Below are 24,252 nucleotides of genomic sequence, written 5' to 3' on the forward strand. Positions count from 1 at the left end.
CCCAGGCCCCTATGTCTGGGATTCAGGGACAAAGTCAGCTGGCCTTTAGATGCAGTGACCACTCCAGGGAAAGCATTTGGGTGGTCAGAGCTGTTGAGGGGTCGGTTTGAGCGTCCGGAAGACAGTTAGGCATGCACAACATAAGGAAGCTAGGTTCAGCGGCTGAGCTCAGAAGCCAGCCAGGGAGCAGGAAGGTGCTCAGTTCTGCTTTGAACCACAGCCAGGAGGCCAAGTGGTAACTTCATCTCTCCTATTCTTGCAGCAGGAAAACTGACAATAAGAAAAAAACCAGATATGACTGGATCACTCTCTCAAAAGAACACTGACACCTAAGTCCTAACTCCTCAAAACGTCCTTCAACAAACCTGTCAAAATCTCTGCAAAGAAGCCTCATTGAATTTCTTTTTTTTTTTTTTTTTGAGACAGAGTCTCACTCTGTTGCCCGGGCTAGAGTGAGTGCCGTGGCGTCAGCCTAGCTCACAGCAACCTCAAACTCCTGAGCTCAAGGGATCCTCCTGTCTCAGCCTCCCGAGTAGCTGGGACTACAGGCATGCACCACCATGCCCGGCTAATTTTTTCTATATATATTTTTAGCTGTCCATATAATTCTTTCTATTTTTAGTAGAGATGGGGTCTCGCTCTTGCTCAGGCTGGTCTCGAACTCCTGAGCTCAAACGATCCGCCCACCTCGGCCTCCCAGAGAGCCCCTCATTGAATTTCAATACTTCAAAGATGATTGTTACTCCCAAAATTTGTTGCAGTAAAAATAATAGCAGCTCAAGCGTCACATCCTCAGAAAGACCTTCCTAACCAGCTCATCCTAAAAGAGGGGCCTCACCATTCCCTTATTCTCTTTTATTTCTGAGAACATTAGTACTGCCTGACATTTGTATTATATGCCTACCTACTTGTTACCTGTCACTCCACAAGTGGCAGAAACTTAGGTTTACTCACTGCTATGTTCCAATGCTGGCACTTAAATGTTTATTGGTTGAATGAATGAATGAATGAATGAACACTGCACATAATATCTAAATAACCTATTTATGTCCTTTTTAGAAAATTCCATACAGTTTAGAAAATAAACACATCGTTTACAGTTGAGTATATTTTAGAATTGGGTATCAAGTTTTATCTCCAGAATGTAACATATTATGACACTGTTGCTATGAGAAAGTGAGACCCAAACTTAAAATCCAGATCATCTCTTCTCAATAGTATCCTTTCCAGGAGCACAAGCCTTCCTAACTGAGGACTTCAGACGTGGAACCTCTCTTTTTCACAGAACCACTTTGTATAACGTTGTTTCTGCTGGGAAAATATACTTCTTTCAGGAAACTGAAATTCCAATCCAGCTGCTATATCAAAGAAAAAATCCTTCTAGAAAAGGAGGGGAATACTACTTCTAGGTGGTGGTAGCTTCTTAGATCTTTATCACAAAAATAAAGGCTCCTTTGCAGGTCACCATGTATCAGGGGCTTGGAAGTAGAAATCAAAGAGCTGTTGCCACCAAGAGGACTCCAGGCTCTAGACCTGTGGCTCTAGGACCTGCCTTTACACCAGAGTCACCCCACTCCCAGCCCATGCAAGGCCAGTGGAAAAGTGCAGCAAAGGACTTTAAGCAGGACACAAATCCAATATATGCAGTTTTCACAAAGCACTTTCTTAAAAACATGTCTTCTCAAATGGAAGAATTCTGAAATTGTATAATACATAATACAAGCACAAAATGCTTCCTTTATAACTAACATAAAAAGTAATTTATCTAACAAATTAATTTTAGGCTCTAAAAACCCACAAGGTCAAAAGCTATACCAGTCTTTTCACTCTAAAGGAAAAAAGCATATGAATAACCAGTAAATAAATACGGGGTTGGTATTGCTTTTTCAAGTGCACATAATAAAACTGCCCTTAGACAAAAATATCTTCTTCAAAAAGACCCTTACAGGAAATAATGGACCTCAGTTCCTTAGGTGAGTGGGGAGTTGTGCCTTCTGGAAGCACTACTGTCAGATTGCACAATTCTCTCCAAATGAGACCCACAGGAGTTCAAGACCAGCCTGAGCAATAGCGAGACCCCATCTCCACAAAAAATATTTAAAAATTAGCTGGGCATGGTGACACGCACCTGTAGTCCTAACTTCCCGGGAGGCTGAGTCAGGAGGATCGCTTGAGCCCAGGAGTTTGAGGCTGCAGTGAGCTATGATCATGCCAGTGCACTCTAGCCTGGGCGACAGAGTGGGACCCTGTCTCAAAAAACAAACAAAAAAAGGCCTGACTCACAGGTTCCAGTCCCACTCTTGCTAATGAACAACCAACAAGGTACATTCCCAAGCAAATGCCTCAACCCTCCAATGAAAAATGGTGTTTGGTCAGGCACAGTGTCTCATGCCTGTAATCCACACTTTTGGAGGCCAAGGGAAGAGAATCACTTGAGCCCAGGAGTTCAATATCAGCCTGGGCAGTATAGTGAGACACTGTCTCTACAAAAAATTTAAAAAAAAATAACATTAGCCAGGCGTGGTGGTACACGCCTATAGTCCCACACTTGGAAGGCTGAAGCAGGAGGATCCCTTGATCCCAGAAATTCAAGGCTGCAGTGAGCTAGGATCACGCCACTGTACTCAAGCACAGGTGACAGAGCAAGGCCCTGTGTCTTTAAAAAAAGAAAAGAAAAGAAAAGAAAAATGGTATAACAGCAGCAAACTCCCTTTTTAACATTCTTTTTGAAACCTTGCATATTGTTATTTTAAAAGGTTGTTAACATCTACATGCATGCAATGCAAAATTTGGCCTTTATGTACATGTGTGATTTTCTGAGGAGAGAGTTCACAATGTTCAGAGTGCTAAAGAGGTCTGTATCCCAAAAGAAGTTAAGACACCATTCATTTAAAGGGTGGCAGAACTTTACCCTTTGGATTATTTCAAGAAACCAAAGTTTCTCAGAGCTGCCTCTGGTGAGTTCCTATCAAGTTAGGAACTGTTTGGGGTCAAAAACTTTCCCCAGGAAGAGTATCAGGAAGCCAGAGTACTAGGTCACACAATCCTCTTGTGGGTGTGGATCCTTCCCATTACTGGAGCACCCTACAACCTGCTGAACCTCACGGCTTACACAGCCCCTGAAATCAAGATGGCAAGGCGGTAGGGTCTTCACTTAGGATTCTGATTCTTGAATTTGTTTTGCACTCATGGATGTTGACGTTTTCCACTGCAGGCTTTGACATTTCATAAGTTACTATTTTTTCTCAGAAATACATTATTTAATCCAGCTTGCCAAGAAAGATCAAAATTAATGTTGAGTCTTTGAAGCTTCAGTACATCACTCAAAATGCAGGGCACATCTCCACAGAAACTTTCCTCCTAGGCAAGCTTTCTTCTTCGACTGAGGGTTTCTACATCAAAATGTAACCCTTTAGTCACTGTTTCCACTGTTCTCTGGTCCCCTCAACAAACCATGTCCCAGGTATTTAAAATTTTTTACATCTTGTAAGAATAACATATATATATATATATATATATATATACCGACTCCCGTTTTTTAAATTTTATTTTTAATTTTTGTTTTGACAAACTCTTGCTCTCTATGTGCTTTTTCAAACATTTAAATTTAAATATCACACAAATTACATGAATGCTCCACTTCCACCAATCCCAGCTGCTGAACCTGCTGTGATCACACATCCTCTGTTTCTAAAAGCCACAGCAGACAGTGACTTTGTTACTCTGAAAAATCTCACTTTCATTCCAAGTCTACCCAGTTACCAATAGTCTTTCACACATATGGCAATTTTGGGTCTTTCTTCAAAAATATGGCCAAAGGTACAATAAATGAGGCTGAAAAATGACTGCTTTCTGCTTGCTCTCCTAAGCTACTACCTTCTACCATTTTTTTCCCTAAACCAAAAGGTACCATTCTATTTTATAAAAAGGTACCTTTACACTATTGTTTCCAGAATGACTACATGTACAGAAGGAGAAATTACAATCCACTTAGAAAATTACAAAATAATTTCTAACTCTATTTGCTATAATTTGACAATTCTATCTTAAGAGTCTAAAAAATGTACCATTGCAAGATGTCTCAAACCCATTATCCTAATTGAAGTCTATTTAAATGGAATAGTTAGTTCCTTTTCAAGTCACAAAAAGCACATATAGAACAGAGATCCTTCCTATTAAATCAAGGAATGCTAGGCTTATAAAGTACATGTCACCAATGCAGTGAAGATTTTAGACTCAAATATCTTCTCTATCATGGCATACGTGAATGATGATCTAAACACCTTCAAATGCTACTTACAAAATAAAGTATGGAACAATGCTCCTTTAAAAAAAATTGAAGTCAAGAAAAGCAGACATGTTATAGTCACTGCCAGGTTTTTGTTCTCTACATGTTTTATTGTTTTCTTTTTAATACACTGGGCCTTTCACTTTCCAGTGTTCATGGAATGAGTAACCCTAAACATTTGACTTTGGAATACACTGCATATTCTGGTAGCTTCCCACTAAAATGGGTCTGTGCCATAGGAATGTAGACTGACTGGACCAGAGGGAAGAGAGCCCAAAGGCACAAAAGGGAGCAAAGGAAAGCCTGCAAAAGGCACACAGACTACAGCAAAAGATAATCTACACTCAGATCATTGAGAGCAAAAGCCATAACTCCCTCTGTATTTAAAATTCACAGTGCTGACTCTTCATTAATTTTAGATGAATTTCACAGTAGGTTTTCTGTAATTACCAACAGCTTGCATTACTAGCTCATGAGATGGCTCTATCAATAAAGAGATCCAGTTTCTTAAGCAGAGCCTCCGGGATCACATGCTCACCTTCACGTGAAGGTGTGTGCTGCCAACGGCCTGTGGAGTCCTCAGAAGCAATAAGGCAAGGAGATTTTCCTTCAGAACCCTTTAAGAACCAGATCCCTGACCCCCACCACCCCCTGAGCACTGAAATTCAGAGAGAAGCAGCAGTTTAAATGGCCAAAGGCGGAAGATCATTCTTGACCGTAATTTAAATTTCTGCTAACAGGGTTCTGCTACCATAATGCATATTTGTCACCAGCGTTGTCTTATATATTGGGCTGCCCCTGGAAGAATGGTCTTTCTGAAGGCAACAACTCTGTCTTTACTGTCTCTGACAAAACTGGAAAAAAGACTATAAAACAGAATCATACTTTCATGAGCAGAACTCACCATCACAGGACATACATGTGGTTCATGAGGAAAGGAAGGAGTCAGTGACTAGCAATGGCAGGTGTGTGTTCTGGACCCGCCAGAAGCTGCAAGAGCCGATCGCTGGACTCCTGGCCTGGAAGGGGTGAGCTGAGACCCTAAGGCATTCCAGGGAGGGGCAGGATCCACCACCCAGAGTCACACAGCTGGGAAAACCAGCCTCCCAGGCCTCTGTCTACCTCAGGGACCCCTTTCTGGCTGCAGACAAGAATTTGCCAGACCCAACAGAAAAGCCAATGACAGGGAACAGATTAATTCAGAACGAAGGAGAAAGAAGAAAGAACGCAGAGGAAGAAGAAGAATAAAAGAGATAAAGCCCCCAAAATGAAAAGAGAGTCCCTGTGAGAACTCAGAGGGTCAGTTAAGGTGCTGGTCAAAAGAAACTAACTAAGGAAACCAAGAAGGAGAAAATATCCTGGCACAGGATTCTGGCTAGTAGAACAAGTTTCTCCAATGCTCTCCCCACAAAGATCAGAAGGATTTGAGGAGGGGAGAGGAGCCAGCAGTGAGGAAAGGGAATCTCAGGGGTCCAGGGATGACCTGGTGTGACCAGGGAAGAGAAGCCAGGCTTATGCACAGAACTCCCGTGGTGAGGAGCCTGAGTTTGTTCACTGGCGCCGTCTGTGCTCCAGATTCTTCACCTACTGTGAATCGGTATTCTAAAGCCATTCTAAAAATCTGGCTTTGGAGCTTTTTAGACTAGAGGTACAAGAGATTTTAGTGCTGGAGTTCTCCTTTAACCTTCCTCGGTTGAAGGCTTTTTGAAAGCCTAATGAAGATCAAAGACATCCCCCCGGCCCCCACACACAAATACATGTACACAAATATCCACAAGATTTCACATTCAATTTTTGAGGAGACACAGACTTTTCCCTTCCTTCTCCCCAAGGTTAAAAAACCCAGATGTAAAGAATTCATTATATTGTGATCTAGCACCTCTTGTATTATCCTGGATAGGGTTGGAGCCCGTTCTACTAAGTGAAGTATCACAAGAATAGAAAAACAATCACCACATGTATTCACCATCAAATTGGTATTAACTGATCAACACTTATGTGCACATATGGTGTAATATTCATCGGGTGTCGGCCAGGTGAGAGGGGGGAAGAAGGGATGCATATATTCATACCTAACGTGTGTGGTCCGCACCATCTGGGGGATGGACACGCTTGAAGCTCTGACTCAGGTGGGGCAAAGACAATATATGTAACCTAAACATTTGTACCCCCATAATATTCTGAAATAAAAAAAATTCATCGTATCGTTTTGAGTAAGAGGGGTAGAGTTTTGATCTACACCCCTTTGGATGATGGGTACATGGTCCTGGGATATTTGGGCGGGACAGAAGAAAGACAGTGGGTGAAGTCCTACTCCAGGAAGATAACTGTCTTTTAGTGTCTCCCAAAGCTTTGCCAGTATTTTCACTTCTGGCAAGACTGTAATGGGAAAATAGCTGGTTATTTCTAGACACTCAATAAACAACCAAAAAATTGAAAAACAGATTACAATCGCAAAACATACTTCAGTGAGAGAAAGAATGAGAGAGATAGAAAGAAAAGAAAAACTAGCACACTGATTTAAGCTATCAATTTGGGAAGAAAGAATCTAATTAATCATTTTATAATTAAGAATTTTTCATGCTTAATGCTATTCAAGGGATTAAAACACTTGCTTTCAGATTCTTCAAAGACAGTCCCTAAAAGGAACAGCAAAGTAAGGACCCATTTTAAAGATTCATAGAAGGCTGACTCTCACGACAAGACTCTGGGCATGCTCAATGTCAGCCCCCAAGTACAGCCACTGTCTTCTAAGCAACAGCATCTGCTGAATGCCCAAGGGATAGCTGGATAACCAGCACATACTAACCAAATGTGGAGATAACCTATTTTATAAACCCTTTACCAAGGCTCAAAGAATCTGTCTTGAAATCATCCCAGGGGATGAAGGTTCCTAAATCAGATTTTGGGCTTCCTGCTAGTCTGGCAGTGACCCTCCCTCCCTTAGCAATAGCATCACACTCTGAGAGACGCTGAAGTGTACCCTATGGTGACTGGCTGACCCAGGTACCTGCCCCTTAGGAAACTAACACTTTTCATTCCCACTTCAAATACCAACTTAAGCACCTATATAAATGAGCTCATAAAATAATAGAAACCTGTAGCCAAAACATACCACTTTTCCCCCACAGCTTGCTAGAAAGCAGACATCTCACTCAATATTAACCAACCAACAAAGCCGCCTGCTGTGTGCTTACTCAGCACAATGTTGAGTGACAGGCTAGGACACCCCACTGAAGCACTGTGGGAAGGAGACGAGGGGCAGGAGAGGAGTACTGGGAGGGGAAACTGAGGCCAGAGGGTCAATTCTGACAGATACCATAAAGTGGCTAAAAGTCTTATCAGGCCACAGTAGAGCTAGGTTTTAGAAATAGTAAAACTTGCAATTTCTAGAAGGCTCCTTCAAAGTTGTGGGTCAAAAAGAAAAAAAAAAAATATATATATATATATATATATAATAAAGTATGTTTTCAATTTCATTTTTTGAGAGTAACACCCTGGCATTAAAAATTCATGTAGTCCTTTTTGGAAGGATTTCTCAACGATCTATCCCAGAAAATTTGGGCCCTGGACTTGCTATACTTGGTGCTAAAACAACCCTATCACCTAACTCAGAAACGCAAGACGTGTTTTTTTCTTCTCTGAGATTTTACTGCCACAAATCAGACCTCCTGAAATAAAATTCACTTCAGGCTATCAAGCGTCCTATGAACACCACTCTCGATCACAGTCAAGCCTTAAGACAAAAGCTAGGGTCACCAAATGAGTTTGGTTTCTGGCTCAGAGCATGATCAATAGTCATTTCTGCTGGGAGTTGTAGCCTTAAAAAAAAATTAATGTTCCTGCTTTACTATTAACCTACCCCATCAGGATTGAATACCACTCATCATATCCCCACAGACATCAGCCTACTCTGGGAAATTAAAACAAAAGCAACTCCTTTCCCATGGGTTTTCCACTACTCTGACTTATTTTCCACTTTAATCTTGCCTCTGAACTTAGCCAGGGCAAGAGGCTCAACTTTCCCTGAGGACAGCTCCCTTCAGCTTCAGAAAGAAGTTTCTGCTCTCAACTCTGCAGAGGGGGTGAGGAGGACGGGGAAACCAAGGAGGCAGCCACATCAAATTAGTCACTGTCATGGACTAATATTCAAGTGGTCATTCCTAACAAGCATCTGGGCACTAAGGACACCAAGATGGCTTCTGTTGCAGTTCTGGTGAGGGGCATTTCCATCACTTTTGTCGAAGGAAACAATAACAAAAGGCAGGAAATGTCCAGCCTGATGACCAACGGTCAAGAGCAGGTGCTGTGAGCCAGCCTGCCTGACCACGAGCTCTGTGCTTCCTCCAGGCCACAGCCACAGGTCCTCCTGCCCTCTGGATGGCTTTTACCTCATTCACACTGTCAACTAGCTTGTTCCTATTTGTCATTATTACGTCCAACACACACTTTCCTCTACCTGTTCTCAGAGTTTTAGAAAAATTATCAGCAAGGTAGAATTTATCACATGGTCCACTTGTAATAGAATTCACCTTAGGCTCATGCCGATGATCCTAGCATTTTGAGAGGTCAGGGCAGGAAGAGCACTTGAAGCCAAGAGTTTGAGACTAGGCTGGGCAACATACTGAGACCCTATCTCTACAAAAAAATAAGCAGGGTGTGGTGGTGCATGCCTGTAGTTCCAGCTACTTGGGAGGCTGAGGCAGGAGGATCACTTGGGCCCAGGATTTTGAGGTTACAGTGAGCTATGATCGCGCTACTGCACTCCAGCCTGGGTGACAGAGCAAGATCCTGTCTCTAAATAAAAATAAAAATGAAAATGAAAAGAATTCACCTTGTACAAACATCTGCATGGTCTGCTACACCTGCCAGAGGGCCTATTCTAAAATCTATCTATGGAAAAGAACATTGTCTCCTAGGTTGAGCAGGCAGCATCCTACAATGACATAACCTGCTCACCTCACCCCTCTTTCCAAAACAATTGAAATGTTTTCCACTAGGTTTCCATGACCAGAGTACACAGAATGAATCGCTCACAGGGTTTTCTTTTAGGGCCAGGTGTACCCATACTACTTTGCTTTAATTCCAAGCCTAACTACCACCAGGTCACATTTACCTGGCTGTACTGTTAGGGTTTCCAGTGCATGGAGACATTAGCTGCTCACCTGCGGGCATGAGTTTACAGATTCCTGGGCGCCTCCCTCAGTGGTGTTTCTCAACCAGCTTTGGTGCTAGTTTCCACTTGACAGGCACAACTTTGGTGCCTAGATCGCTGCTAGGTCACACAGATCTGCTTGTTGTCTGGTTCTGCAACTTTCCTATGCACTTTTCTCTTCTGCCCTCTTAATATACAGCTTAAAGCCTTCTTAACCAGACTTACAAGTCTCCCAGAAAACATATCATTCTAGTCTTCATTAAATACCTCCTCTCTGGTTATCAGAGGCCCTGGTCTGGGGAACCGGTTCCTTCCTTCCAAAAGAACATTCTCTAGGGAACCAGCTAGTGACAACTCATACCAATTTTCTCTTTCAGAGTCAGTCACAAAAGTTGTAGAAGAAATTTAACCATCTTAGCATCAAGCCCTGCTATTTCCTACTCATAACTTCAAAATTCCCAGGGAAGACCTAGGTCCCTCCTGTTTCCCTGCCACATGACAGGCGGATCTGCTGAGCACTGGCAGGCACCCAGCTCATCTGGAAATCAGTATCAGGAAGAGAGAGGAAGCAGGAAGCCTCCCTGTCTGCAGTATCAGGTCTAAACACGGCTGCCCTCTTCTCTCCAACAGGGAATCTCCCAATAGCAGGAAGCCTCCCCTCACACCCCTGCTCCCAAGACACAAGCAGAATTCCCTCCTACTGCCTAGAGCTCTCTTTAGTGTCCAGCAGGTAGTACTAGGAGCTACTAACAAACACTTGCCAAACACCCCCATAGGCAAAGTACTCTGGTTTGCCGATGGGTTGGAGTGAGATGGATAAGAGGGAGAGAGGGGCACAAATATGAGCACAGAATCCCTACCCTCTAGGAAGAGAGGAAGATTACCACATGCTGACTGTGGGCTGAACATGGAAGACTCCAATTATGAGGTTCCAAATTGGAGTCCCATGCTACCAATGACACATTCAGTGCCTCCTGAGGCTGGGCACAGGAAGCCCAACAAGACGAGAGGGCCACCCTCAAACCCCATGATGGCAGGTAAATGTCTTTCATGTCTAGGACAAGGGCATGGAACGTGCTTCCTCAGAACCTGCTTTCATAGGACAGCTCTAAACCTGCTGTACAGCTCCACTGACAAATCCCTGTGGAGTTTCCTCCCCCCGCCCCCATTTCCCTTCCTGCATTATTCCCTAAAAACTACTCAATCCCTCCAATAAACCCAAGCTTTGAAGAGCATTGCTCAAGTTAAGTTTCCCCTTGCTTTGTAGTGTGTTTGCATTCATTCATTTGCCCAGCAAATATTTAAGAAGCATGGCCAAGGAGTCAGACACTCTGCTAGGTACTGGTACGAAATGGTGAGCAAAATTGACAAGGTCCCTGCCTCTCTGAAGGAGAGGGAAAAGCAGGTATCTACTAAAGAATATGTACTGACACACTAACAGGGATTAAAAAAAAAAAAAAAAAGTGGGGGGTGGAGCCATTTCCTGCAGAGGGTTCAGTTCCTGAAAGATCCAGCTCCCGTCCAGCTGAGAATGGAAAGGCAGTCAGAGAGCCTGGAATATAACGAACCAGGAGAATAGAGCCAGAGGCTGAAGGCGGAGGCAAGAGGGGCTCGATCACACTAGCACCTAAACATGTTCAGACTGTAGATCTTGTCCCAGGAGCAACAAGAACCCTTCTTAGGATTTGAGCAAGGACATGACATGATCACACTAGGAATTTTCAACCACCACTCTGACTGCAGTGTGGTGAAGAGATTAGAAAGGAGTAGATGTGGGCAGGTCAGTGAGGGCTGCTGCAGGCTTCCAAGCAAAAAGATGGATGTTTGGACTAGAGTGGTGGTGGTGAAGCTGGAGAGGAGAAAACCATTGCAGAGATGTTTACAAGATAAAAATCAATAGCACTTGGTACGAGACTATCAGATGGGACTATCGCATCTACAGTGAGGAGAAATATCAGTTGTCTCTGGCAGAATACACTAGCTATGCAAACTCTGCAGCTCACTAGCATTATACTTTCCTTAGCGCCTACTTTTTGGAGTTTCTAGATAAATTTAAAGCCCTTCTCTTATTTATTCCTCAATCTATTCCTAAAAGTGTCACCCATTTTTAACACATATTTATCAAGCATCTGCTATGCACCGGGGATAAAGAGGTGACCAAGACAGCTAGTGCCCTCTACATCTGTCTCCACTGAGGCCCTGGGTGTTGCCCAGAGGCAGCCTCTAAATCCTGTGGCAGCGAACACAACTCCCAAAATGGGGGTTGGAGGGGTGGTTGTCATCATCCTGCTTCCTGAAACCTTCCTACAAGCCACTTAACAGACTCCTCTCTACCTCCTAGAGACATTCCACAATGCAACAAGCAGTACTAAGCAGTATTTCTCACCGAGATTCACTCCTCATTTCCTGAGCCCTAGGAGACATCATGGCATCAAATCAAACCTCCCCAGGTCTCTGAGCCTTGCTCTTAAAGGAAGACCATGAACCCCATCCACCAGGTGGTTCTTCCTTCTGCTACATAAGCAAACTCCTTCTCTTTAAAAGGTATTGAGTTTGGGAAGTACATGTAACATTTCTTGCCCGGATTAGTTTGTGCTGGGTTCTTTCCTTTTACTGACATTGGTGGTTTAATAAACCCTGGAGCTATACTGTCCAATATGGCCACATAGAGCTATTTAAATTGAAATTAATTAAAATTAAAGCTTGAGTTTCAGTTTAATTAATTAAAACTAAAGCTTCAGTTTCTTGGTTGCACTAGCCACCTTTCTAATATTTAACAGTCACATGTGGCCTAGTGGTTACCGTATTAGAGAGCACAAATCTAGCACACTCCCAACATTACTGATAACTCTGCTGGGCAGTGGTGCACAAAGGTGCTGCTTCAGGGTTCTTTGCACATTTGATTTGAATTTCCCCTTTAAAAAATAAAAATTTAACATGCACTTTCAACATATTAACTTGTATCCTGTTTGATTTTAGAAGTGAATGCTATAAATTAAACTTAAAGTAATATATACCACAAAAACACTGGTTTTTAACCAGTTTCAGTTTAGGCTTTGTGTAAAATTCATTGGCTAAGAATGTTTTAAATAACTTGTGACTTCACTGCAGGCAAGAAGAGAGATCATAATTTTATAAGCCATTGTGGATACAGACTTTTTTTTATATATGTCTTACACACTGCTCAAAATTGTTGATATTTAGTAATACACAGACTAACTGGTCATCTGGAAAGAACTCTAATTGCTTCTGCCTTCTTCGCATAAGCAAGTCTATAAGAGGTTCCCAAGAAGTGTTCATTTCAGATTCTGAATTTCAACTACCTAACACCAGCCCTATAATTATGCAGCATGCAGGATTTTTTTCTCTAGGAGAGTATCTACCAAATGATTTTACAGTCCAAAGATACATTTCTACTATGACAGAAAATCCAACAACAAGGGGAGGAGGGAGAGGAAAAAAAAAAGAAAGTCCCCCAACAAAAAATGCTTCAGTGTGAAACTATCTTGGAACAAGATTAGCAAAACTTGGTAATTATGGAAACTGAGTGATAGATGCATGGGGTCCATTATATTGTTCTTTACTTTTGTGTATTTTTAAAAGTTTTCCAGAATAAAAGATTAAAAAAAAAAAAACTAATGTAATTACACACAAATTTGATCAGGTCTAACAAACACTTTGCAGGATAATTATAACTTTAATATGGCTAGGTTTGTAGCATTTTACTGACAATCCCAAGCCAGGCCAAAGAACCAAAACCAGTGACCTGTTTTATGAAGTTCTCCCCTGTATGATCTGGAGATGTGGCTGTTCCTCTGAATGAGAAAACACCACATCAAATCCTGGCAGAGATAGGGTTTAGGAAGGTTGAACACAGCAACTCTGAGTTGTCATGTTTTGATCACCTAGTAATAAGGCCATTGGCCTCTGTCCCATCTCTTATCAGAAAAAAAGGCTAGAAATCCCCCTCCCACATCCAAACACTAAGGCAGAGAGCTGCAGGCAGGAGCAGAGAACAACTGCTTCTGGTCCACCTTCCTCCATGTTGAGCACTGCACTCGCTGCAGAGGCTCCCACAGGTAGGTCCAAGCCTCCCAGGTACGGGTGCTGAATGCTTAGCACATTACAGAAAGTCCAACACCAAGCAAGTAATTCTACCTTGAAAGCCTCCAGTGGACACTCTTATTAGCCGTCTTAGTTTGACCTTCAACCCTATGGTTACTCTACCCATGGAATGATGGGAAGTGTTGACTAAGAACAGAAGCTCATCCACTCCAGATCAAGTTCCCTACTGCCCCGAGAGTCAGCAGACCCTAACCACAGCCTTTCTGTCCATGCCAGGCACTGCTCTCGGGGCTCATTCAACCCTCACAGTCACTCAGAGGTGGGAAACTGAGGCCCGGAAGGGTAAGAAACTTCCCAAGATCCCTCGAGCAGTGTCTAGCTCTCAAGCCCCTGCTTTCCTCTCCACACTGTGCTGCCCTGTGACATGCCCTCTGGAGCCTGGCACCTTTTGGGCCTGTCCTTCCCATCTTCCCCTCTCTGCCCCTCCTCATTGCAACCACACTATATCCACATCTTCCTCCCTCTCTTGAAATGCTCTGCCCAACACTCCCAGTTGCCAGCTCTTTCCCCATTTCTTTCTCCATGCCCTGCTCCTTTCCTTCAGCGAAAGAGTTCACACGCGTTACAATTTAATACACACAATGCATCTGTCTGTTGACTTGTTTATTGTCTAGACTAATGTGTTATGTGCAGGCAGGGATCTCATCTGTTTTGCTCCCCATCGGATTTCCAATGCCAAGCACGATGCTTGGCCCCAGTAGATGCTCAGATACTTGTTGAATAACTGATAATCATTGTTCAGTCAGTCCTTTCAGTAGAAAGATTTCTAAATTCTCTATTTCAAGCCCAAAATGAAAAATATAACCATCTTTAGGAATGCTGCTTAAAAGACAGCATTAGGTCTAAGAAAGGACTGAAAATTGAGTAAGAGAATGAGCCAGCTTATGTCAGCTTTAAATAGCAAAGGAGAAATGAAACTCTTACAAAATGCATATTGTAATTCTGAAAGGTTATTTGCAAGAGCAATCCAAGGGGTGGGTTTTAATCTCAAATCCTAAGTAAGCTTATGACTGAAGACAGCACCTCTTACCCAGTCCCATTCTCAACTGTTAAAATAAGCCGGAGAAGCACTCGTGTGTTAGTCCCAATAATCTTCTTAGGCGAAATCCCTTAGAACCAATATTTCAGGCAAAGCCAACAAAGGTTACCTGGTTGTTTCAAAGCCCCCCAGGTTTCCCATCCTGCTGGCTTCCACATGGAAAGTTAGATTCTTCTCTCAATCGTCCCACTTATGCCCACAATGACCTGGCCTATAGCCTTTGTTCACCAAAGAAAATCGTTTCCTTTCAAGGACTTAAGTCTTATGCAACTCCCATAAGAGTTATTCTTTAGGTTTAACAAAGTTCTCCCAATACAAGTAGTCCTCCCTTATCCAAGGTTTCAGTTACTCAAGGTCAATGGAGGTCCAAAAATATTAAATGGAAAATCCCAGAAATAAACAATCTGGGAGTTTTAAATTGGCGCCGTTCTGAGTAGCGTGATGAAATATCTTGCTGTTCTGCTCCATCCCACCCAGGACGTGAGTCATCCCTTTGTCCAACGGATGCTACCCACCTGTTAGTCACCTAGTAGACTTAGTAACTGTCTGTTATCAGATTGACTGTCTTGGTATCACAGTGTTTGTGTTCAAGTAACCCTTATTTTACTTAAGAATGGCCCCAAAGCACAAGAATGGTGATGCTGTTAATATGAATATGCCAAAGTGAAGCTGCAAAATGCTTCAAGTTAAAAGGTGAAAGTTCTCGACATCATAAAGAAAGAAAAAAAATCATATGCTGAGGTTGCTAAGATCTACAGTAAGAATGGATCTTCCATCTGTGAAATTGGGAACAGTATATTTTTATACTTGTTCTATTTTTTATCAACTATTGTGTTAATCTCTTATTGTGCCTAATTTATAAATAAAACTTTATCATATGTGTGTGTGTATATATATACATATATATATATATATATATGAAAAAATATAGTGTATATAGGGTTTGGTACTATCCATGGTTTAGGGCATCCACTGGGGAGCAATACAAGCTGGAGTTCTAGGCCCAACTACATGCCATTGATCTTGCTGTATGATTTTGGACAAGTTATTTAACTTCTCTGAACCTCAATTTCCTCATCTTAAAATAAGAATCATAATAGTATCTACTACTCTATAGGGTATTGTGAGGTTTAAAAGTACAAATAGTACCTGGCACATAGCAATTCTCCATAAATGATAGTTACTCATATTGTTATCACCTGTCATTGCTTTTTTTCTGCTTTTCAAAGCACTATCACAAACATCCACCTGAGTCCTGAATGAAGTCATTTCCTTTCAACCATTTAATTTCTCAGATCCTTAGATTCATATAAATTTGTATAACTTGAACTGGGGTCAGGGGGTAAGAGGGGTCTAAGAAATCTAGCCCACATTTTGGAAGAGAGACCTCTTAAGGCCCAGAATGGTGAAGTGATGTGCAGCCGGTGTCCTGCCTCTGCCCAGTGCAATTTTGAGTAATCCACACAGCAGTTGGGAAACGCGAGTTTCTGATGATGAAGTAGGGCTAACAGTTGAAACCGCCAGGATTGCAGCCAGGATTCCCAATAGCAAGGCCCATGTTCTCTCTACCCCACCAATGCCAGTCAAGCTCTTTTGTACTTTCATGACCTAGCATCCCTCTCATTAATGGTGTTTCATGGACATTTCATGCAATGTAATTAAGCATTGTAAGGAGTTTGGAAAGGAGCAACACAGAATCTTGTACATAACCTTGAGTTGCTTTAAAACTCACATGTAAAATATTCACATCAGTGTAGGTTTCCAGCCTTCTTACAACAACATTTCTTTTTAACTTGGGATTTTAAGTTGACAAAGTCCTTAATGAATAGGCAAGACAAAAGGAGCTGTCCGTCCATGGCTTGTTGGTCCCTAAAGTTAATGCTTCTCACGGGGACCACAGTCAGCCAAAGGACAGAGCTCCAGGCAAATTGGAAAACATTTCTCCAGCCCACAGATCATGGATTATGGCATCTTATGAGATGCTCCCAGCTTTCCCCAGCTAACCGTTCCTTCTGTCATTGGAAAGCGCCAACTGTTACTGGGTGCTAAGTCAGGCCATGAGCAAACTCATTTAATTCTTACAGCTACCTATAAATAAGATACTACCATAGTTCATCTAATCTAAAACCACTGACTATAAAACACCATTACTTTATGTACCAAAAAAGGAAGCCACTGCCAACTACAACTGTAAGATCCCATAGATTACGGTTTTTCCCAGAGATGTTAAGATGAGATAAATTGTAGTCTTAGCATTGTTGAAATGGCAATATCGTCCCACTTTACAGATAAAGAACCTGAGGTACAGAGAAAGTAATTTACCCAAGGTCACGTAGCTGGTAAGCAGAGCACAGGGATACAGACCCAGTAAGGCTGGTCACCTTTCCATGGCAGTAAATCTGATTCCCTAACAGCCTCGTAAATTACCCACAACTGCAGTGGGCAGAGAAGCAGGACACTGGCTGCTAACTTTGGCTCTACCACAAGCATAGGAGCTCATTAACTGTGGCAATTCTCTGAATATCTCTAAACGTGATCTTTCATAAATCCACTCAAGAGGGGCACTGCACTAGACTGTCTCTAATAAACTGCCATTCCTCTCCCAGGGAAAGCAATGTGGTACAATGGAAAAACCACGTTGTGTAATCAAAGTCCAAGACGAAATTCCTGTTTCACTATTTAACCAGCTTGTCACCCTGAGCAAGATATTGAACTGCTCTGAGCCTCAGTTTCTTCTGTAAAATGAAGCTATCACCACCTCCCTTAGAGGGCTGCTCCAGGACTGGAGAGGATATATATAAGGGGCAGAAAGTAGTACCTGGCAGAGTTGGAACTCAACAATGCTCTCTTTTCTACACCAGTCTTCTGTCTTGGGACAGAATCAAAAAAGTAGCATTCCCTATGACCTCAACAGCTCCCCAAGGACCCTCAGGAGATAATCAGGATCAGACAGAAGGAAGTAGACCCTGAAGGATACTCAAGCAAAGAAAATGAACTGGAAACATCTGGAGGACAAGGGACAGAATTTGTTTAATAAATTTCCTAATTTTTGAATAAATGAATTGATAAAGGAAAAAAAAAAGAAAGAACAAGCACTTACAATCAAAAGACACAGGCCAATAGACATGAGGATGAATACAGTTTTATACTGAGCATGACAGAAAACTGGTCTCTGAAGATTCAGTTTGATACTGAAAGTAATCTACAGTGGGAAGAATTTCCCCATTACTCTGTTATGTTCTTACATTAGGTAATATTCTGTGTATTTCTCCCCTTTCTGTCCTCAAGGGCTTCAGAAAATCACCAAAAAACAGGAGCTTTTAACTTGCCGGGAAGGTAAATCATATGGCACATAGAAACAAACTCTTCACCCTTTTTTTCATTCCATCATATCTATAATGCCTAGCAGTTTCTGGCATACAGCAGACTCAATAAAATTTAGTTGAATGAATATTTCTTTTTTGATTCCAGGCAGTTGCTTTTTGTCCAAAACATTCTACACATTTATTCTACCTAAAAGCCTAATCTTCCCTGCTTCTTCTCTGGACGCATTCTAATAACAAACAGTATGTTTGGCATATACTGTGTCTCTAATTTCCTCACATGATGACATTCTCCTTGCTCTTCACACCTCCAACACTCAGCCCAAACCAAACTCCTGAATTTTTCCTTCCTCCTGGGATCCGTCCCAGCCCTTGGGTTACTTGTTCATGGACTCAATTACCACTATCTTCTGAAATGAATCAGTTTGTTAATCTCCTTCCTTTCAGGCATGGCGCCTCTTCCTGGAGATAAATGTGCAAGCAAGTTCAGTTAGTTCACCCAGAGCCTTCCACATCCCCTCTCTCCAAGCCTTCACTGACACTCCCAGAGAGGCTCAAGTAACAAGAAAAAAATCCCACTCTATTCCCATCACCTCAGGAGGCTTACTTGTTTTCCATAAGTGTACACCAACTGCCGATTTGTGGAAGAATTTGAAAGAATACTGAAATAGTCTATGGGCTGGGTAAGAGCTACTAAAAATGGCAGTTTCACTCTTCCAATATGAGATAAGCACCCCTGTGCCATGGAACTCTAAAACTCACAATCCTAAACGCCTCAAACTCCCTCTAGTCCAAAGTTCAAGACCACCTGTCCTCTATTTTTCCTTATCGTTTTCCATTTAAAAGTCACTGGTTGCTTCCCTTCCAGCTTACACCTGGCTCCTGAAATGAATCTTCTAAATCCTTTGGGAATCATCAAAACATGTAAAAAGGCTCATTCCTTTCAATTCGTGTGCAGAGCTGCGATGGTGTCAAGACGCTGGGACTTGAAACATGAATATGGCACGACCCCTGCCCTCAAGGAGCCCACGCTTGTCCTTCAACTCTACAAAAGTATGTCCTCCCTTGCAGTGTCTGTAAAACGTAGTGACAAAGTACCTCACAGCTCTGGAGAAAGCGCGAGGGTGGAAACAGACTTTGCCCTTACATTTGATGCCCTGTAACCATAACAACCGATGGTTTAAGTAACTATCAACCCACCGAGGGGCTAAGCTTTACAAAAACCACTTTCAAAAGGGGAAAACTCCCCTGCACCAAGTCCCGCCTCGGCCGTGCGCTCAGGGCGCCGTGTGTGGTGCAAGGTGGCCGGCTGGCCCGTTCCTTCTCCCGCTCCCACCGTTTCGTTTCCGTGCTCCCCAGCCAGCAGCGCCGGCGTCCACCGTGACACCGCGCTCCCAGCAGGGCACCTGGCGTTAGGCCTCACCCCAATGTCACTTGTTAACCTTCTGATCCCCCGGGTTTCGGCACGCCGCCGCCTCCCTTCCAAGCACACAAACCACCCCACGGCCACCCGCGTTTCACAGGAGTTGGTGAAAAACAACCGAGGCGCAGCCAACCTCTGACAGATTCGCGTAAAAGTAACTGCGGTTCTCCACTTCTAAGCATTTCCATTCGTGGGCGACGGCGGGTGGCAGGAACCGGAGACCCCATTCAGAAAACTGTAAGCCTTTTTTCTTTAGCTGGCGTCTGACAGTGCCTCCCCGCCCGGGGCTGAGCCAGGAGCCGGGCGCCCGGGACCGCAGTCTGAGGGGACGGGCCGGCGGGCACCTCCGGCCGGGATCAAGCCCACGCCTCCCGAACCGGCTCCGGGAGAAGGAACGGTTTGCTTCGGGGCATCGCGGGTGGGCGTCCGGGTCTGTACCTGGGCCATGACAGCGGGGTGGGAGCCAGCCCCCCGCGCTCAGCCGCGCCAACGGCCGCTGGAGCTGGCCGGTACCCTGAACCCTGCGGCGTCGGGCCGCCCCCAGCCCGGGCCTTCTCCGCCCGGCGCTCCCTCCCCCGCCCACGCCCCCGCTCGGCCCCGGGCGAGCTCACCCCAGATCCGCTGGCTCCCTCATTGTACTCCGCCGGGGCCCGTGCTCCGCGGCAGCCGCGGCTCCGGCTTCAGCTGGGGCTCGGGCCCGGGTCCCGCAGCCCGCCCGCCCCCAGGCACTGGCCGCCCCGCCCCGCCGACGGACCCGCCCCGCGCCCGCGGCCGCCGCTGCCAACCAGAGGGCGACGGGGGCGGAGCCAATGGCACGCCAGGCCCGATCAATCCAGCTTCCATCGCGCGCCAACGAGCGGCCACGGAAATGGGCGGGCGATTCGTCAGGTCTATGAAAGGGGCCACCGCCCTCGGGGCGGGGGAGAGGGGCGTCGGGAGGCTTACCTCGAAGAGTCGTGAGTGGAAGGTGTAAGAATTTGCCAGTCCTAGCCGGGCTGCAGCGCTTTCCCCTGCTCTTTGCACTTAATTTCCTCTTCCTGCAGCCTAGCAACAAGTGCCCTTGCAGGGTGGGGTGGAGGGGAGATGGGGGGGAAGGAGGACTTCGGAAACTTGAGTCTCTGAGAACCAGGAATGTCCCGCTGGGCAAATTCATTCGAATTTGGGGTTTAGAGGGTCGTTAGACACATCTGTCCCTGTCCAAGTCCAGAAATTGGCTTTCAAAGGCAAATTTCCAGTCTCCCCCAGTATGTGCTTCCCTCACCCTCATCCAGTTCCGAACTGACCCTATTGCTAGTTCTTAGAGCTTATGGCTCATCTAGTATACACTACTCCTTTTAAAGAAGCAGTATCTGAGGCCCAGAGAGGTAAAGAGACGTCTAGAGGTAAATTCTCACTTAAAATGAGCTTCCTGAGATGGTGATGTTCATGTTACATTTACCACCTGTGAACCTGGGGTGGCGGGCAGGACTGGCACATCGGGAGAGTTCCCCTGCTTATCCATATTGCCTGTCAATCAGTGCGCCTTCTACATCAGTGGGTCCCAAACATCAGCATCAGGTCATCCTGAAGGATTTTAACCAGCAGATCCCTAAGTCCCACCCCAGAGCCTCTAATTCACTAAGTCTTAGGATGACCTGGGGAAAATATGCATTTGTTTTTCTCAACACCCCTGCCCCCAGGTGATTCTGATGAGGTGGTACAGGGGCCACACTCAGGCTCCTATTTTGAGTCTATCATAGTCATGAAATTCAAATTCAACTGCCAAAAGAAAGCTAAACTTTTTATTCTCAAAATTGGTAATATGGTTGGGAGATTTTCTAGTAAGGGTAGAGGTCACCTACTGAGACACTCAGAACAGTTTCCTGAATGGGTCATGCCAAGAACTGAATGTAGGACACTGGACCCGGATGAAGCACCTGCTGAAAGCTTGAAATCCTGGCTGGGGGAAGGGCAAGACTGAGGCCTCCAGCCCTGGGAAGCCAGTCCAGTTCTCTGACCAGTGAGACAATATGTAAATATACTAATGGCAAACACACCCTTGCTCACTGTCATCACCAGGCCCAGTCATAACCCTGGAAGGATGCCCTGCCTCTCTGGTGCCTCATTCCAATGCCATCAAGCCCTGCCCACCCTTCTGGCCACAGTCCTCTCCTCCTCCCAGAAGTCACTGCCCTCAAACTTGGAGGTCAGCCCCTTCCTACCTAGAGCCCTCCCACACAGATTTCAGGCTTTTGGAACGGCCTCCACATAATGACCCTGTTTTTGCTGTGGTATCTGCTGGGTGCTGTGTTTGCCAGGGACAACTCTGCACACAGATAGATCGGCTTTATCAGGATGGAGATTACAGGTTGCAGACATCACTGCCTGGGATCACTGCTAGCCTCCATTGGCCTTTCCAAAGGAAAAGGAATTCTTTTTCTGAGACAGAGGCTCGCTCAGTTGCCCTGGGCAGAGTGCAATGGCATATCATAGCTCACTGCAATCTCAAAGTCCTGGGCTCGAGCCACCCTGCCTCAGCCTCCCAAGTACCTGAGACTATAGGCAAGTGCCACGACACATGGCTAATTTTTCTATTTTTAGTAGAGTGGGGGTCTTGCTCTTACTTAGGAGGATCCTAGCCTCAAGCAATCCTCCTGCCTTGGCCTCCCAGAGTGCTAGGATTACAAGCATGAGCCACTGTGCCCAGCTGGAAAAGGAATTCTTGTCCCAATAGGAGAGGGCTTTACCCATGGATGTCTAGAAATGTGCAAGTAGGGCAATTATCAATGAAGAAACAGCCTGAAGGACTTCTGGGCCACATCCTCAAACCCCCACCTCAGAGAGAGAGAGAAAGAGAGGGTGGGGGCCCTGGAGCTGCACCCCAGCAAGTGTCCTTGGAAGCTGGCAGTGTGCATCTCAGAGTGTCGACCACCCTCCTTGCTCATTCCAAGCTCTACATAAATGTTAGATTAATGAATACATTATCAACCTAACCTCAAACTAGGGGCCAATAAGATCTAGCATAACCACTTAGGAGCTCTTCTTTTTGAAAAGTGAGGAATTTGGATGCTTTGAAAAATAAATGAATATATGATAATAATATTAATATTCCCTACCTATTAAAAGGTTACTGCGCACTAGACACTATGCCAAGTTCTTTGCACATATTAATTCAGTGAAACCTGTATAGTAAGTATGATTGTTATTTTCGCCATTTTATGGATACAGAAACTGAAGCTCACAGAGGATTGGTGATGTGTCTAAGACAGCAGGGTCAGTTAAAGGAAGAGCCAGCATTCATGACCCTAACCACGAGGCTCCTCCAAACTGCTCTGCCCCAGTGCCTGCCAAAATGTCCTGTCTTGCTACCAAAATCAGGATGGATAACATCGAAAGGCAAAAGAAGCAAATATCACTAATCTTCATAGAAATGAAGTATAATACAGGAGCACTGCCTTGGAGTTTAAGTTCCATTGCTCTAACTTACCATCTGCTTAACCTTGAACAAGTTATATAATTAAATCTCTTTAAGTCTCAGATTGCTTATCTATAAAATGGGAATAACAAATTCTGCCTCCTTGGGCTGGCATAAAAACCAAGATCAAATGAAGAATATATATGAATCTATAGGTAATTTGAACTTACAAATGAAAAGATTTAGAGTTTGGTATCTGTGACTCATTGTAGTGACCTATGACAAAGGTCAGAGACTGTGATGCTAAATTCAGATATCGAGCCAGATTCCTCACTTTGTGCCCCAATAGCTGCTCTATATGTTCAGCATGTATGAAGTGAACTAAATTTTTCCACCCACAGTAGGATCTTAGGTCACAGAAATGCAAGCCCAAGTTAATACTCTGCCTTGTTTCCCTACTGGCAGTACCCCCACCCCGCTCCCCTCAGGCTCTCTCACAACCCAGGTTTCAGCCCTTGGTTAAGGCAACGTAGGTTCTGGTATACTTGAACGATTCCCAATTATGACATTTCAAGATAATCTAGTCCCTACTTTCTCTTGAATCTCTAAACAAACAAAAAATGCTCTAAGATTTTTAATTCTGTTTTTGACACTGAATTGTACTTTTGGAGGGAGAAATGGTTAAATACAGAAAAACAAAAAGTTGATCCACTTGTACATCTAACAAAGGTTAGGGGTCCGTTTTGCCACAAGCTACACTGTTAATCAGCAATCACTGAACACTCAGTAAGTCTCCGGTGCTGGGCACTGGGAATAGGGACGAAGACATCTGTAGACATGCCCAGGTGAACTTGAGACACTAGATCTAGTACAGAAAGACTCACACATTGATAGATCATTATAGGCTTCCTCAGAGGCTAGCCAGGAGCTATGGGGGAACACAGAATAGACTCTTAAAACCCCTGGGGAAGCCCAATAATGTTTTACAGGTGGCCAGATGAAGGTTATTACAAAGAGAAACCAGAAGGGTGAAAAAACCCAAGTAAGAGTGTCGTCACCAAAACCAAGGGAGAAGAGATTGGAGGAAAGAGTGGTCACAGCAACAGACACCTCAGAAGGGTCAAGGTGGAAGAGGTCTGAAAAGTATAGTTTGGGATTTGGAAATTAGAAGGTTATTAGGGTCACTGACAAAAGCAGTGTGGGGTCTGGGCGTGGTGGCTCACGCCTGTAATCCTAGCACTCTGGGAGGCTGAGGCGGGAGGATTGCTTGAGCTCAGGAGTTCGAGACCAGTCTGAGCAACAGTGAGACCCCCGTCTCTACCAAAAAGAAAAAGGGAAAAAAATACATTAAAAAAAAAAAAAAAAAGGCAGCGTGGGAGTGTCCGGAAATGCAGAGTCGCTAGGACTGGCCTGAGGAGAAGAACTAAGGCAAAAGGAGAATGAAGAGGGTGAGCAGCAGAGGATGGATGGAGCAGGGTCCATGGAGGCCCAAGGGGGCAGGGGAT

At 44.2% G+C, this 24,252-nt stretch overlaps 1 protein-coding gene across 1 annotated transcript in view; it reads right to left on the bottom strand.

The window, feature by feature from the left end:
- The window catches only part of TEX2 (testis expressed 2), a 105,358-nt gene extending 85,294 nt beyond the window's left edge, over window positions 1-20,064 (bottom strand). The window contains exon 1 of the mRNA XM_069482779.1: window positions 19,965-20,064. The gene's annotated coding sequence lies outside the window, so the exon portion shown is untranslated. The remainder of the gene's footprint in view (window positions 1-19,964) is intronic.
- Window positions 20,065-24,252: the final 4,188 nt, after the last annotated feature.

This window comes from Eulemur rufifrons, chromosome 9 (assembly GCF_041146395.1).
Source record: "Eulemur rufifrons isolate Redbay chromosome 9, OSU_ERuf_1, whole genome shotgun sequence".
Taxonomy (NCBI): Eukaryota; Metazoa; Chordata; class Mammalia; order Primates; family Lemuridae; genus Eulemur; species Eulemur rufifrons.